This window comes from Panulirus ornatus, chromosome 8 (assembly GCF_036320965.1).
Source record: "Panulirus ornatus isolate Po-2019 chromosome 8, ASM3632096v1, whole genome shotgun sequence".
Taxonomy (NCBI): domain Eukaryota; kingdom Metazoa; phylum Arthropoda; class Malacostraca; order Decapoda; family Palinuridae; genus Panulirus; species Panulirus ornatus.
Genome location: NC_092231.1, coordinates 5223320 through 5237296, shown reverse-complemented (window position 1 = coordinate 5237296; position 13977 = coordinate 5223320).

The following is a 13977-nucleotide window of genomic DNA, read 5'->3' as shown; positions in this document are numbered from 1 at the left end:
GTTCGTAGCTTAAATCAAATGGATACTTCATCTTAACAACATACAAAAGCAAGCAAGATGCTTGTACTGGGAGTAAAGAACATCATTTGAATAGCCACGTTGGCAAACTTCCGTCTACTGACTTTAAAAAGGGAACCAACACAGAGGATGTTGAGGTCTCGGCCATTAATCATAATAATATCAATGTCATTTTCATAACACACACACACTTACCTAATGAATGATGGCGAAGCTGACATATTCCTCGCCGTTTTAAGTCCCAGCGGCGATCCCGTGAGGCGACAATGGGCGATGAAAGTAAAATATCCCAGGGGACATTCATTGCACCTCCTCAGCTCGTGGAAATATGACTGACGGCCGCGAAATTGCGAAATTTGCGACTCACGCCGCCCATGTTTACGTGCGGTGAGCGATCGGAAGCCATGATTCCAGTACGCGTATATTCTTTAGTGTAAATATATTAAATCCACAAAACTACATACCCAAAAGCTAAATAATTAAATGATTAAACGACTGTGAATATTTAAGAAATGAATTATCACCAAATAAGCTCAAGAACCTATAGATTTTTCTCCTTAAAAGATCTTTCAAAAGAATGTCCCGAGCGGACATGGATCTAGTGCCATAGTACATTCTCGAGATCACTTGACGCAGAAATTTTGTCTCAATTTCTTTTTTTTTTTTTCTAAGTGAAGGTCAAGTGATCATCAATTACTAATCTCGTATTATCTTTGTGCTATTTGATGGCTTCCGCTACCACAGAGAGTCCGGGATTGATCGAGTGGTCTGTTCCTACTGGCTTCCCCATCATGTATAGTGTTCATAGTGATGGTGGTGAACAGTGCGACGAAATTCCGAAGGGCGAAAAAAAAAATTAGGAAAAAAGAAAAAAAGACGTCGCTAGAAGTGGAAAAATATATTGAAAATGTTCAGATATTTTGTAAGTGGTGAAGAATATGGTAGGAAATCTTACGCCATGTTGGAAATGGTGAAAAATATGGTGGAAAAGTTCAGATATTTGGTAAGTGGTGAAGAATATGGTGGAAATCTTACGCCATGTTGGAAATGTGAAAAAAGATAGTGAAAATGTTCAGATATTTTGTAAGTGGTGAAGAATATGGGAAGTCTTACGCCATGTTGGAAATGGTGAAAAAATATGGTGGAAAAGTTCAGATATTTGGTAAGTGATGAAGAATATGGTAGGAAATCTTACGCCATGTTGGAAATGGTGAAAAATATGGTGGAAATGTGGCATCATATCGCGAAAGGTGAAGAATATATTGGAAATATGGTATTATATTGTGAATAGTGAAAAATATGATGGAAATATGAAAATATAGTGTTAATGGTGAAGAATATAGAGGAAATTTTGGACCATATTGCGAATAGTGAAATATATGATGGAAATATCTAAGATATATTGTCATTGGTGAAGAATATAGTGGAAATATTGCACCCAAATGTGAATGGTGAAAAATATTGGTGAAAATATTGAAATGCGTAGTCAATCGTGAAGAATATAGTGATACATATATTGTACCGTGTTGTGAATGGTGAAAAGTATGATGGAAAATCTACGATATATTGTGTATGGTGAAGAATATAGTTGAAATATAGCATCATATTGTGAAGGCTGGAAATATGAAAGATTAACAGTGATTAACGATCAATGTGTTCGTATTATGGTGGATAGTGCAGAATCTGCATGAAATTATTGCAGAGTGCAGTGATGATAATTGGCCTAAAAGAAATGATAATCTAGGAAATTATATGAAGTGTGCGATTATAGTGTGATCACGTTGGAAAGTTTGTAAAGAAAAAAGTGATTAACTGCAAGAAAGTCTCATTACTTCTCCTTAATGGTTGTTACAACTCTATACTACATCTGCAAGACAACGGAAGGTAAGGAACATAATCAATTGTTAATTAACTTGTTTGTACAGCGGAAGGTAAGGAACATAATCAATTGTTAATTAACTTGTTTGTACAACGGAAGGTAAGGAACATAATCAGTTGTTAAGTAACTTGTTTGTACAACGGAAGGTAAGGAACATAATCAATTGTTAATTAACTTGTTTGTACAACGGAAGGTAAGGAACATGCTCAATTGTTAATTAACTTGTCTGTTCATTATGTGTCAAATAATCTCATGTGTAGAACTGTGTTAAGCGATCCTGTTCCAAGTGATGTAATGTGTAGAACTCTGTCTGGCGATCATGTTTCGTTTCACCTGATGTGATATGTAGAACTCTCTCTGGCGATCTTATGTCAACTGGCTTGTTGTGTAGAACTCTATTTGGCGATCGTGCGTCCGGCGATGTGATGCATCGATTTCCTTTTGGCGATCATGTTTCACGTTTGGCGATCATGTTTCACGTTTGGCGATCATGTTTCAACTGATGTCATGTGTAGAACTTTCTTAGGGCGATCGTGTTTCACTTGATATGATTTGTAGAATTCCGTTTGGCGATCATGTTTCAGTTATTTAGTATATAAATTTTTGGCGTTCATTTTTAGACCGATGAGATGTTATAGAACTCCCTTTGGCGATCATGTTTCAGCTAATGTCATGTGTAGAAATCCATGTGGCCTTTATGTTTCAGCCGACGTTTTACGTAGAACTCTCTACGGCGATCATGTTTCAACCGATTTGACGCGTAGAACTCGTTCGTGTTTCAAACGATTTGTTATGTAGAACTCTGGCTATCAGCTACTGGTTAACCTTACCTAAGCTTCTGTAAGAGTTAACGAAATCAATTCTTTTTTTTTTCTTTCTTTTTTGATAGTGAGGCTCGAACCCAGGTACTATAGACTATTAGACGAGTGCTTTGTCACTAAGCCAGCAAGATTGTATTGTTGGTAATGATACCAGTGATATTATTTTCACCTTGTGTGTCGTTTGCTCTACGTCCTAGTACGATATAGGACCATTTCCTTCCTGAAGTCCACACCGCTATAGGTGGTAGGATGTGGTCTCTCCTTGTGATCCCTCGTTCCGCCGAAGGTACACATCATCACGTCCCGGATTTTTTCTTTTTCCTGTCCTTCGGCAGGAGCATTCATGCCCCCCCCACCTCCCCCTTCCCGCCGCTGCGCTCCCCTCCCCTCTCTAGTATATAACTTTAACGACTGTGTCAACGCTAATCGCTCCTTTGCTTAATTAATCTCTTCCTTCGCGCGCGGGAACAAGCGCATACCGTGGAAATCACGGTTATGACCTGCTATAAAAGTTTATATAGAGTTAATGGGGCCAACCTGCCTCCGCCTCACTGCTACAGAGGTTATAGAACCGGAGTTAATGGGGCCAACCTGCCTCCGCCTCACTGCTACAATGACGCTGCGGCTTTCACAGAAGGTGTGAGGCTCGTGTCTGCCTCCTGTAGTGTAGAGGGAGCGTCCTCCTCGTTCCTCTCTCTCTCTCTCTCTCTCTCTCTCTCTCTCTCTCTCTCTCTCTCTCTCTCTCTCTCTCTCTCTCTCTCTCTCTCTCTCTCTCGCACACACACACACACACACCTCTCACTGGTATTCTGGCGCCATCTCTCACAGGTGTGTGTGTGTCTTGTAGCATACGTGGGGGTGAGGATTCCCCTGTCATGCGTTTCTCACGCTCAGTCCTCTGGTGTTCTGCTCCTGAGGAATGATGCTCGTTGTACGGCCGCCACTACCACTACACCTGCCACCATCACCACTACTACCCCTACTACCCCTACTACCACTACTACCACTACTACCCCTAACACTACTACAAACCCTACCACCACCACCACCACCACTATTAATAATCCTACCACCACCACCACCACTACAAACCCTACCACCACTACCACTGACCCTACCACCACCATCACCACTAACCCTACTACCATCACCACCACCACCATCACCACTAACCCTACCACCAACACTACTACCTCTACCACCACCACCACTACTACTACTACCTCTACAACCACCACCATCACCACGCCCCCGCATTACACAGACCCACCTGTGGCCATCAACCATTGAACCGGCCATCAGCAGTGCACCATACACCATCCCGCCACAATGGCCTCCTGGGCTGGCCCTGCCTTCGTCTTTCATATTGAGATTTAAGATCATGTCGAAGCTGGCACGCGCCTCCGCTCACACAACCCACACACCACACACACCTCAGAAAAAAAATATATCCTCTCCACAGCAATACATAAAACCGTTCCTAATTTATCACTTGTGAATTCTTAATGCAATTTCTTTTTATCCTCTCTGCAGCAATACATAAAACTGTTCCTAATTTATCATTTATGAATTTTAATGCAATTCTTTTTTATCCTCTCCACAGCAACACACAAAACTGTTCCTAATTTATCACTCTTAAATTTTCAATGCAATTTTTTTTTTTTATCCTCTCTACAGCAATACATAAAACTGTTCTTAACTTATCACTTGTGAATTTTCAATGCAATTTTTTTTATAATGATATTCATTTCTTAACGGTTTTATTAGTCAAATGTGTTAAATCTTTGATGTAGAATTCTTTTGTATTAGTTAAATTCTTAACTGTAATGCAGAATCATATCATTTCTTGATAGTAAAGGTAATGTAAAAGATAATGATTACATTCATAGTATAGATAAACTTAATAGATTATAATTTGTTCTTGGATATTCTAATTCTTGTTGACGCATCCAACGCTCAATACGCACCATAATCCATCAGGCTAATCAAACTGGTTTATTTGGAAAGTCTCTCTCTCTCTCTCTCTCTCTCTCTCTCTCTCTCTCTCTCTCTCTCTCTCTCTCTCTCTCTCTCTCTCTCTCTCTTTGCACAGCAAACATATGACGTGTATTCAAAACCTATTCACGAGCCATTTAAAACCAATAGAACCGCAAGGGACAGTGAGCGCTGCACGTCTTTGGGATGAGGGATTAAGTAGATAATCCCATCTAGGAGGGGATTCAATCCTCCATCCCGAAGGGATTAACGACCGTCTTAAGGAGATGCACCCTCCCGCTCCTCGACCCTATGGGTGCCCCTCCGTCGCAATATTTGCACAACCGATGTCACTTCGATCTTGCACTTCCTTGAAAACATTGACAAGTACGTCCACGAATTACGCCCGAGGAATAAGATAGACTATATAGAAAAAAGTGAGTAATATTGAGGATGAACATAGATCAACATATCTCGGAAGGTTACGAGAAATTACATAAATCCGATCATGGCCGATACCGAAGTCGGAGCCAGGGTCGGGACGCGGACGCTTCTCTCCCGTGGGAAGACCATTTCTTGTTGACTCTATGAATCGTCGTGACACGTCCCCCCCCACCCCCTCCCCGACCCCTGAATAGGCTCGCCAACCCCGCCCCTACAGAGGGGCGCCGTAAGGACCATCTTCTCTATAGGTTATAACCCGGACTAAACCTGCCGTTAAAGTCCAGTCTTGCCTAAAGACCAAGATGGCTGACAATTGTTGAATAAAATCTGCGACTCATGGACCTTATAAGCTAACGCGGCAGCGTCTGCGTGACCCACTTACTGGCCATAGAGCAGGTACAGAAAACGGGAGGTGAGGAGGGTTGCACGCAGGGAGTGATGGAGTGGCAGGGGCTGAGGGTGATGGAGTAGGAGCATGGCGGGTGATGGAGTGGCAGGTTTGGGGTTGATGGAATAACAGGGTTGGATGAAGTGGCAGGATGGAGGAGGGTTATGATGGAGGAGGAGGAGGAGGAGGAGGAGGCCAAGCCTTTAGTTGATTAACTTCCTAATTCCTTAAGGTCATCGAAACAAATGTAATTTCCCGAACCTGTTGAAGATAATCTGGACTCACCTAACCATCGTTCACTCAATGTAATTACAGGATTATCTACCTTCCCTAACATGGCGATAAGGCCGATAGTGGTAGTGGTGGTAGTGGTAGGGGTAGTAGTAGTGGTGGTAGGGGGTTGTGGTAGCGGTGGTAGGGGTAGTAGTAGTGGTGGTAGGGGGTTGTGGTAGCGGTGGTAGGGGTAGTAGTAGTGGTGGTAGGGGGTTGTGGTAGTGGTGGTAGGGGGTTGTGGTAGCGGTGGTAGGGGGTTGTGGTAGTGGTGGTAGGGGGTTGTGGTAGCGGTGGTAGGGGGTTGTGGTAGGGGTGGTAGGGGGTTGTGGTAGCGGTGGTAGGGGGTTGTGGTAGCGGTGGTAGGGGGTTGTGGTAGGGGTGGTAGGGGGTTGTGGTAGTGGTGGTAGGGGGTTGTGGTAGCGGTGGTAGGGGGTTGTGGTAGTGGTGGTAGGGGGTTGTGGTAGCGGTGGTAGGGGGTTGTGGTAGCGGTGGTAGGGGGTTGTGGTAGGGGTGGTAGGGGGTTGTGGTAGTGGTGGTAGGGGGTTGTGGTAGCGGTGGTAGGGGGTTGTGGTAGCGGTGGTAGGGGGTTGTGGTAGGGGTGGTAGGGGGTTGTGGTAGTAGTAATAGTAGTGGTAGTGGAGGAGCCTTAAGAGGGGGAGGTAAACAGCGAAGTCACTGAACATAAACACAGGCCGGAGAGTGACTGAACAAACGTACACACGTACACACACACACACACACACACACACACACACACACACACACACACACACACACACACACATAACTAACCAAGTCGTTTTAAATCAAGCCAAAACAGGGGTTAAGGACGCCAGCCTTGCTTCCAACCCTGTCCCACCTCCCTCCTGCCTCACTAGGCCCCAGTCCCACTTCGACTCCCTGCAACTTAAATAAAAAAAAAAACATCACATGTTCCACTCTTCCTAAAGTCGCATATGTTTTGGCCGCCTGATCTTTCATCACACAGCGCGCGCTACAAAAAAACCCCCAAAACAACAACAACATGCAACCAAGGTTATATAAGGTCACCCTGATCCCTCTCATACCAGTGTTCAAGAGCCGCTCAGCACACCGACCCACCTCTCCCATCTCTCTTCAGTCATCGCCTGGGTTTCACACGACGCCAGGAGCAAGCTCCAGCACCATCCTCGCCACCGTCACCTCTTGATACCAGAGTTCCACGTGCACAGGTTGCAGTTTGACACACATCCAATTCTTAAGCTTTTTTTACTGGTTTATCGTGTAAGTACACAGGTGATGAGATGGTATACGTGGTGTAGGATTATGATAAGGTGAGGTCAAGAGAGACGTTAGATGCAGGCTTGGCAGGAGTCCAGCGGTGCTGGAGTAGGTGCAGAAGGTGAGCCAGGCGTTCCATAGGAGAGATGTTTAGCTGGCAGGTCTCGTGGAGGTTCTGCAGGAGGGAGAGGCGGTGCGCCCCGCGGCCCAAAGTTACTGGGCTGCTGTTAATTTTTCCTGCAAGAAGCCATGGACGTGGGTCCCATAGTTTCAAGATGCTTCTCGAGACGAGCAGTGGTTATGTCCCACGTGAGTCTAGCCGAAGGTGGGGCTAAGGAAATGAGGCATCACGGAGCCCAGCCAGGAGGTGTGTTAAGTCAGGAGTTACGTGTTGAGTTGCTCCTGAGGACTGAGGAGCCCCAGGATTCCCCTTGAGTCTTAGAGTCACACAGTCAAGACGTTTAAGTCCCCACCGGCGCTGTATGGTCTGAGGGAAGCGAACTGCTTGACCGATCGCCTCTAACGACACCAGGTAGTCATCTAGGCAGTCGGGTCAGCCAGGCCGTACCAAGCACGTTGAACGTTCCCTGTGGGGAGTACAGGAAGGTCAAGCAAAGGTCACACGGCGTAAGTATTAGTGGCCCAGTGGTACACACACAGTGGTCAGGTGTCCCGACTTGTGTCCGACAACCCCACGATAGAATGTTGTCAGTGAGGTAAAGCTGCAGAGGGAGGTGGGAAATACGTAGAGCTACGTGCTGGTGCAGACCGCTGCAGGAACAGCCTCACCCCAAGCTCGCCAACGTCGCTGGTCATCAGTGGACGACACACACACAGGCGTCTGTGTTTTTGTGTCACGACTCTGGTGAATGTTTCCTCTCTCAGTAACACATCGTTAATCGCCGTTTGTATCATAGTCTTCGTATGTATTTTCGGCTTTCGGCTTCGGTAAATGTGCTGTTTATTATAATCATTATTATCATTATCATTATTAGTATTAGTAATAAATTTAGTATTATTATCATTATTATTATTATCATCCTTATTATTATTATTATTATTATTATTATTATTATTATTATTATTATTATTATTATCATTATTACCATTGTTATTATTATTATTATTATTATTATTATTATTATTATTATTATTATTATTGTTATTATTATTATTATTATTATTATTATTATTATTATTGGTAGTAGTATCATTATTATTATCATTATTGATATTATCATTATTAGAAGTAGACACAAACAGGCTGATTTCAACACCTTCCCTTAAGATATGACACGTTGAAATAAAGACACAGAGAGATCATTCCTGAAGTCTGTGTAAAACGGGACACGTTCTCTCTCTCTCTCTCCCTCTCTCTCTCTCTCTCTCTCTCTCTCTCTCTCTCTCTCTCTCTCTCTCTCTCTCTCTCTCTCTCTCTCGTCACTCAGCGCGCTGAAGGCAGTGTTTTGACGACAAATATTAATTAACGTAAAAAAACTCTCTCAAAAAAAAGAAAAAAAATGATAATAATACCGGGGCACTAGACAAACTGTGGAGGATGTGGCCACCCGGAGAGGCAGGCGGCTGGCGGATGTGATGAAAGGGGTGTGGCACAGGGTCGTAGGGGGGGGGGGAGGGGTAATTCGGCGCTGGGCATGGGGACCTGCCACGAGATGTTGCCATGTGGGAGAGAGAGAGAGAGAGAGAGAGAGAGAGAGAGAGAGAGAGAGAGAGAGAGAGAGAGACTCGACGATGAAGTTTTGCTGAAGGAGAATCTAGAGTTACGAGGGACGAGTTGTGTGTGTGTGTGTGTGTGTGTGTGTGTGTGTGTGTGTGTGCGTCCGATGGAGAGATTGTTATGTTTTGTGGGGGACTGAATGCCAGCAGGGCAGCCCCATATGTTGCGGGTGAGGCGGAGAGAAGAGGCGGTTACGTAGGCCAAAGGAGTGACGCTTGACAGCCACTGAAGTGCCGTCGAGACTTCAGGTGGGGTGGGGGTGGGGAGGCGGGAGTACCGATGGTCATATACCTCCCTGGGTCAGTTGCGGCCTACCACCCACTACCTACCTGAGAGAGAGAGAGAGAGAGAGAGAGAGAGAGAGAGAGAGAGAGAGAGAGAGAGAGCAGCAGCAGCGCCGTCAGGAATCCCCACTGAGAGACTAATGGACCTCGGGCTGTAGCGAGACGGAGCGGCAACAGCTGGCACTGTCTCTGTCTCTCTGGCCAGGATTTGTTTTGACAGAGACACTGGCAGGGTGGGAGGCGGGCATCTGTTATTCCCCAGCCTCCTGGGGTACCTTCCTCCCCTCCAACACACACACACACACACACACACACACACACACACACACACACACGAGACTTACCTATAAAACCGAACAAGGAGTCCTCTCTCCCCTCACCTCTGCTCCGTCTTAACTGCATCCCTCCATCACTCAGAAATGACTGGAGGACATCCCAACACCTGGGCCACCAAGCTGTAGCATCTCTCATTGGGTTACGACCCGTCGACTCCCCCCATTGCCTTCACCTCGAGCCCCACTGTGAAAATTATGTGTTTACTTGGGATCACAAAGACCATACGGGTTCTATAGGCTCCCAGACAGTTTGGTAATGTTAAAAACCTCTTTTGATGTCCACTGCCTCAATATTTTACGTTCTATCGCAGCTTGAAAAAGGAAGCACAAGGCCTGTGTGGTCCCAGACAGTTTGGTAATGTTAAAGACCTCCTTTTGATGTCCACTGTCTCAGTATTTTAGGTTCTGTCGCAACTTGAAAAAGGAAATACAAGACCTGCGTGGTCATCACCAACGTTTTCTTCACCAAAGCTTTCAACCTAGTTATTCATATTCATCGGCAAAGCCATTAAACTTTGGGTTGCGAGGCGGCATCATTCTATGGCTTGCAGACTTCCCCAGCGAGCGCCGTCAGTCTGGCCGCTTCCGACTGGGGTCATCTTGGTCTTCCAGTACCTGCCTCACCCGTGGCGTCCCACAGGGCAGGTAGATGGGTCCCGTATGCTTCATCATCCTTATAATTGATGGCCGTAGGGACGCACCTGCTCGATGAAAGTACGGCGATGACTCCTCTGCCGCTGTCATTGTTTACACCAGGTTTTCCCCACCTACATAGCCATCCAAAATACAGTTCAACAACCCTACCAGAGCTGGACCGACGCCAATCACGTCACATCATCAGACCAAAACATGTCCTTCGTTATTGACACTAGTCTTGATTCCAACCCAAAATGAACAAATAAGATGTTAGTTGCTGGAAAGATGAAAAAAGAGATGAAACACTGTAGAATCAGTCTTTATGTAAAATCAATGTTTGCTGGAAGAAACCCGTTATGTGAAGTGTGGCCAAGAAGACTATATCTATATTCTCAAGGACGCACAAACCGCGATGGGGCTTGATACTTGGTTACAAAACCTGAGTGAATTTGACGAAGTGAATTAGTGAGAGCTTTTGAAAGAGAATATGGTACTCACTGATCTAACGAAGCTTAAAGCAGAAAAGTGATATTAATGTTCCATATTTTCTTAACATAAAACACTTGAACATTGGTACAAGTTACTGTCAAATGTTAATGCGCAATTTATTGGTATTTTCAAAAAATCGGTTGGCTAAAAATATCATCAGTGGGACCTATGATGAATGAAATTACAGCGACATATATATATATATATATATATATATATATATATATATATATATATATATATATATATATATATATATATATATATATGTGTGTGTGTGTGTGTGTGTGTGTGTGTGTTCTTTCATTGTAGCTTAGAAAGATGTCTTTCCTCGATAAATTCATCACTAAAGACAAGATCAGCACTAAGTAGTGTACACAGCCGCCAGTAGGAATTCCTTTTCATGCTTTCCTGTAAGATTGCATCGTTGTTTTACTTGAGCAATGCGCGGGATTCACTGCATTCCTGATTCTGCCGGCTGTGGTTGCCGGAGGCAAGTGGAGGGTGAGGGGGAGGGAGGGACACCGTATTCCTATGCCTTAACCACATCAGTCTGGTGAGTATTTAGGCATAGATAGGCGGATAACTTCGTTGTTGTCTATCTGGTTACTTTGATATATATATATATATATATATATATATATATATATATATATATATATATATATATATATATATATATATATCCTATGTATGTCTCCTTCTATTCTCTAAAAATCCCTGGATGAATCCTATGATAGCCTCATCTTACAGAAGGCTAGCACCCCGGGCTCTCTGTACCTCCTCCTCCTCCTCTTCCTCCTCCTCCCCCCAACCCCTGACGCTCATACGACCCTCGAGTGCCAGTGGGTGCCAGAGCCACTCTCCCGAGGCATCTGACTTTCGTAAAATGCCGGAGGGAGCCGCCTCGCCCCGACGAGGGCAACATAGTGCAGCGCCGTGGCGCAGCGATGCCCGGAACGCACAGCACCCGCGAGGACTTGCCCCGGGTGGGGGGTGGTTGGCGAGGGATCATGCCCGGTGAGTTATGGATGACTCCTCCTCGTCTCGCTTGTAAGATAAATCTATTTAGGATATCGCCAGCATTCCCTGAGACGACGACATTTGTTCCACAGCTTCGCGGCGAGACGCCAACAACTGGCGGTGTCAGTTTTAACGGGTGTTCCGAGGGCTCGGGCAAGCAACATTACAAGCCCTGAGTGTTAAACAGATTTAAACAGGCTCTCCACACTTTAACAACATTGCGTAAAAATATCTATCATTCCCCTCATTAACTTAGATTTTAATCTTGTTGATTGACCTTCTTAATGTTCTATGTAATCTGCATAATGCTACGGATGTACTCAGTCATAATCCATCTGTATCCTTCCGCGTAAAACTAGTTCAGTGGGAATATGATTATCAAATGCGTTGCAAGTATATGATTATCCATAATTCTTATAACGTTAAAGATAATTCGATTGGTAGTTATACATTGATATGGACGATCACGTTGACCATGGTGGATGATAGGCCTAAATCACCCGCTTGTAACCAGCAAGATGAATGTAGAGTTGGAGTTTGATTTAACGACCATAGCTGTTGTTGATAGTTCCGACAGAATACACATGCATACGAGGGTCACCAGAGACGAAGGGAGTGACAAGCCATTTGATTTAAAAGGCAATAGCACAAGATAGGTTAAAAGGCCGAGCGAATCTTGAACACCAAATTGACGCCAGGAGAAGAAGGGAGCGACACGCCTTTTGATTCAAAAGGCAATAGCCAAAGACAGGTTAAAAGGCCTGGGGAATCTTGAACATCAAATTGACGCAAGGAGAAGAAGGGAGCGACAAGCCTTTTGATTTGAAAGACAGGTTGAAAGGCCTTGGCGAATCTTGATCAAATTAATTACGTAGATTATGTGATTTTTACATATATGTAGATTCGACTCCGTGTATCACGTTTAACTGCTAGTCCCCAGTCGATCATAATGATTAGATCCTACAACGTACATAGCGTTACGTGGGAGTCGTCACAGAGGGAACCATCGGGCTAGGCTTAAGCTCAGCCAATCTCAAGATAACGAGATAACAAAACCTGTATCCCGTAAGGAATGTGGCTTAGTGATCATAGCCGTCGAGTCGATAGTCCGGAATATGAATGGTCTGGTGATCTTAGCTGTCTATTGCCTGTAATCTGGCTCAGTGATCTTTGCTGTCTGTTGCCTGTCATCTGGTTCAGTGATCTTAGCTGTCTATTGCCTGTCATCTGGTTCAGTGATCTTAGCTGTCTATTGCCTGTCATCTGGTTCAGTGATCTTAGCTGTCTATTGCCTGTCATCTGGTTCAGTGATCTTAGCTGTCTGTTGCCTGTAATCTGGCTCAGTGGTCGTAGCTGTCGACAGTCTGTTAGCTGCCTGGATTAGTGATGTTAGCTGTCGATAATTCCATTGATAAAACTCCACACCACGTGCGAATGAGATTAATGTATCATTATCAAATCCACTGCATAGATCTCAAAGTAATCCTTGCCCAAGATATTTACGAGTTAGGGTAATTTTAGGGAAATTATTTTCGAAATTAAATGTGTTTATTTAGAAAAAAAATTAAGTTGCTTGATACTGATGTGTGGGGCAGAAACCAGACATCATCATACAGCTATTACAGGGGCAATCTCAGAATTGGACAGAATCCTAACGTCAAAGCCAAAATCTCTCTCTCTCTCTCTCTCTCTCTCTCTCTCTCTCTCTCTCTCTCTCTCTCTCTCTCTCTCTCTCTCTCTCTCTCTCTCTCTGTCTTTCTCTCTCAGAAGGAAGAGTTTGAGAACAATGTTATAAGATGAAGTCAACCCCTGTTAGTGCGTCATTGAATCCAATTCACGCGGGAGTTCCACATTTATGTACCTAGAGTCTCATTTGTTCCTGGAAAACCCAGAGGTGTAACATTATATGAGCTGTGTGTGTGTGTGTGTGTGTGTGTGTGTGTGTGTGTGTGTGTGTGTGTGAAAATGCTGGAGGTATGCGGGTGTGATACAGCGGACGTTCGATACTGGTGGAATGAAACACCTTATCGTGTGCAGCGGCTGGCTCAGCTTTACGTGGCATCTGCGCGCCATCAAAAAAAAACCAATCAGATCCTGGGGTTGCATTACCCTGGCGTTTTAATAGGCTGGCCGGATCACCGCAAACAGCCGGAAGTGGGGGGAAATAGTCCCCGAGGTGCTGCACTGTCCTCTCCTGTGTGGGTTTACCACTCAGAGAGAGAGAGAGAGAGAGAGAGAGAGAGAGAGAGAGAGAGAGAGAGAGAGAGAGAGAGTCTTTGTCTTATTAGTAAATTACCAGAATTAAGTGTCATTTGGAATACAGAAATACAAGCCATCGCGTTTTCTATAACGACATGATTACAGGAAATGCGAATGAATACATCATGGGAAGAGGATCTTAGCCTGTTCGATTGG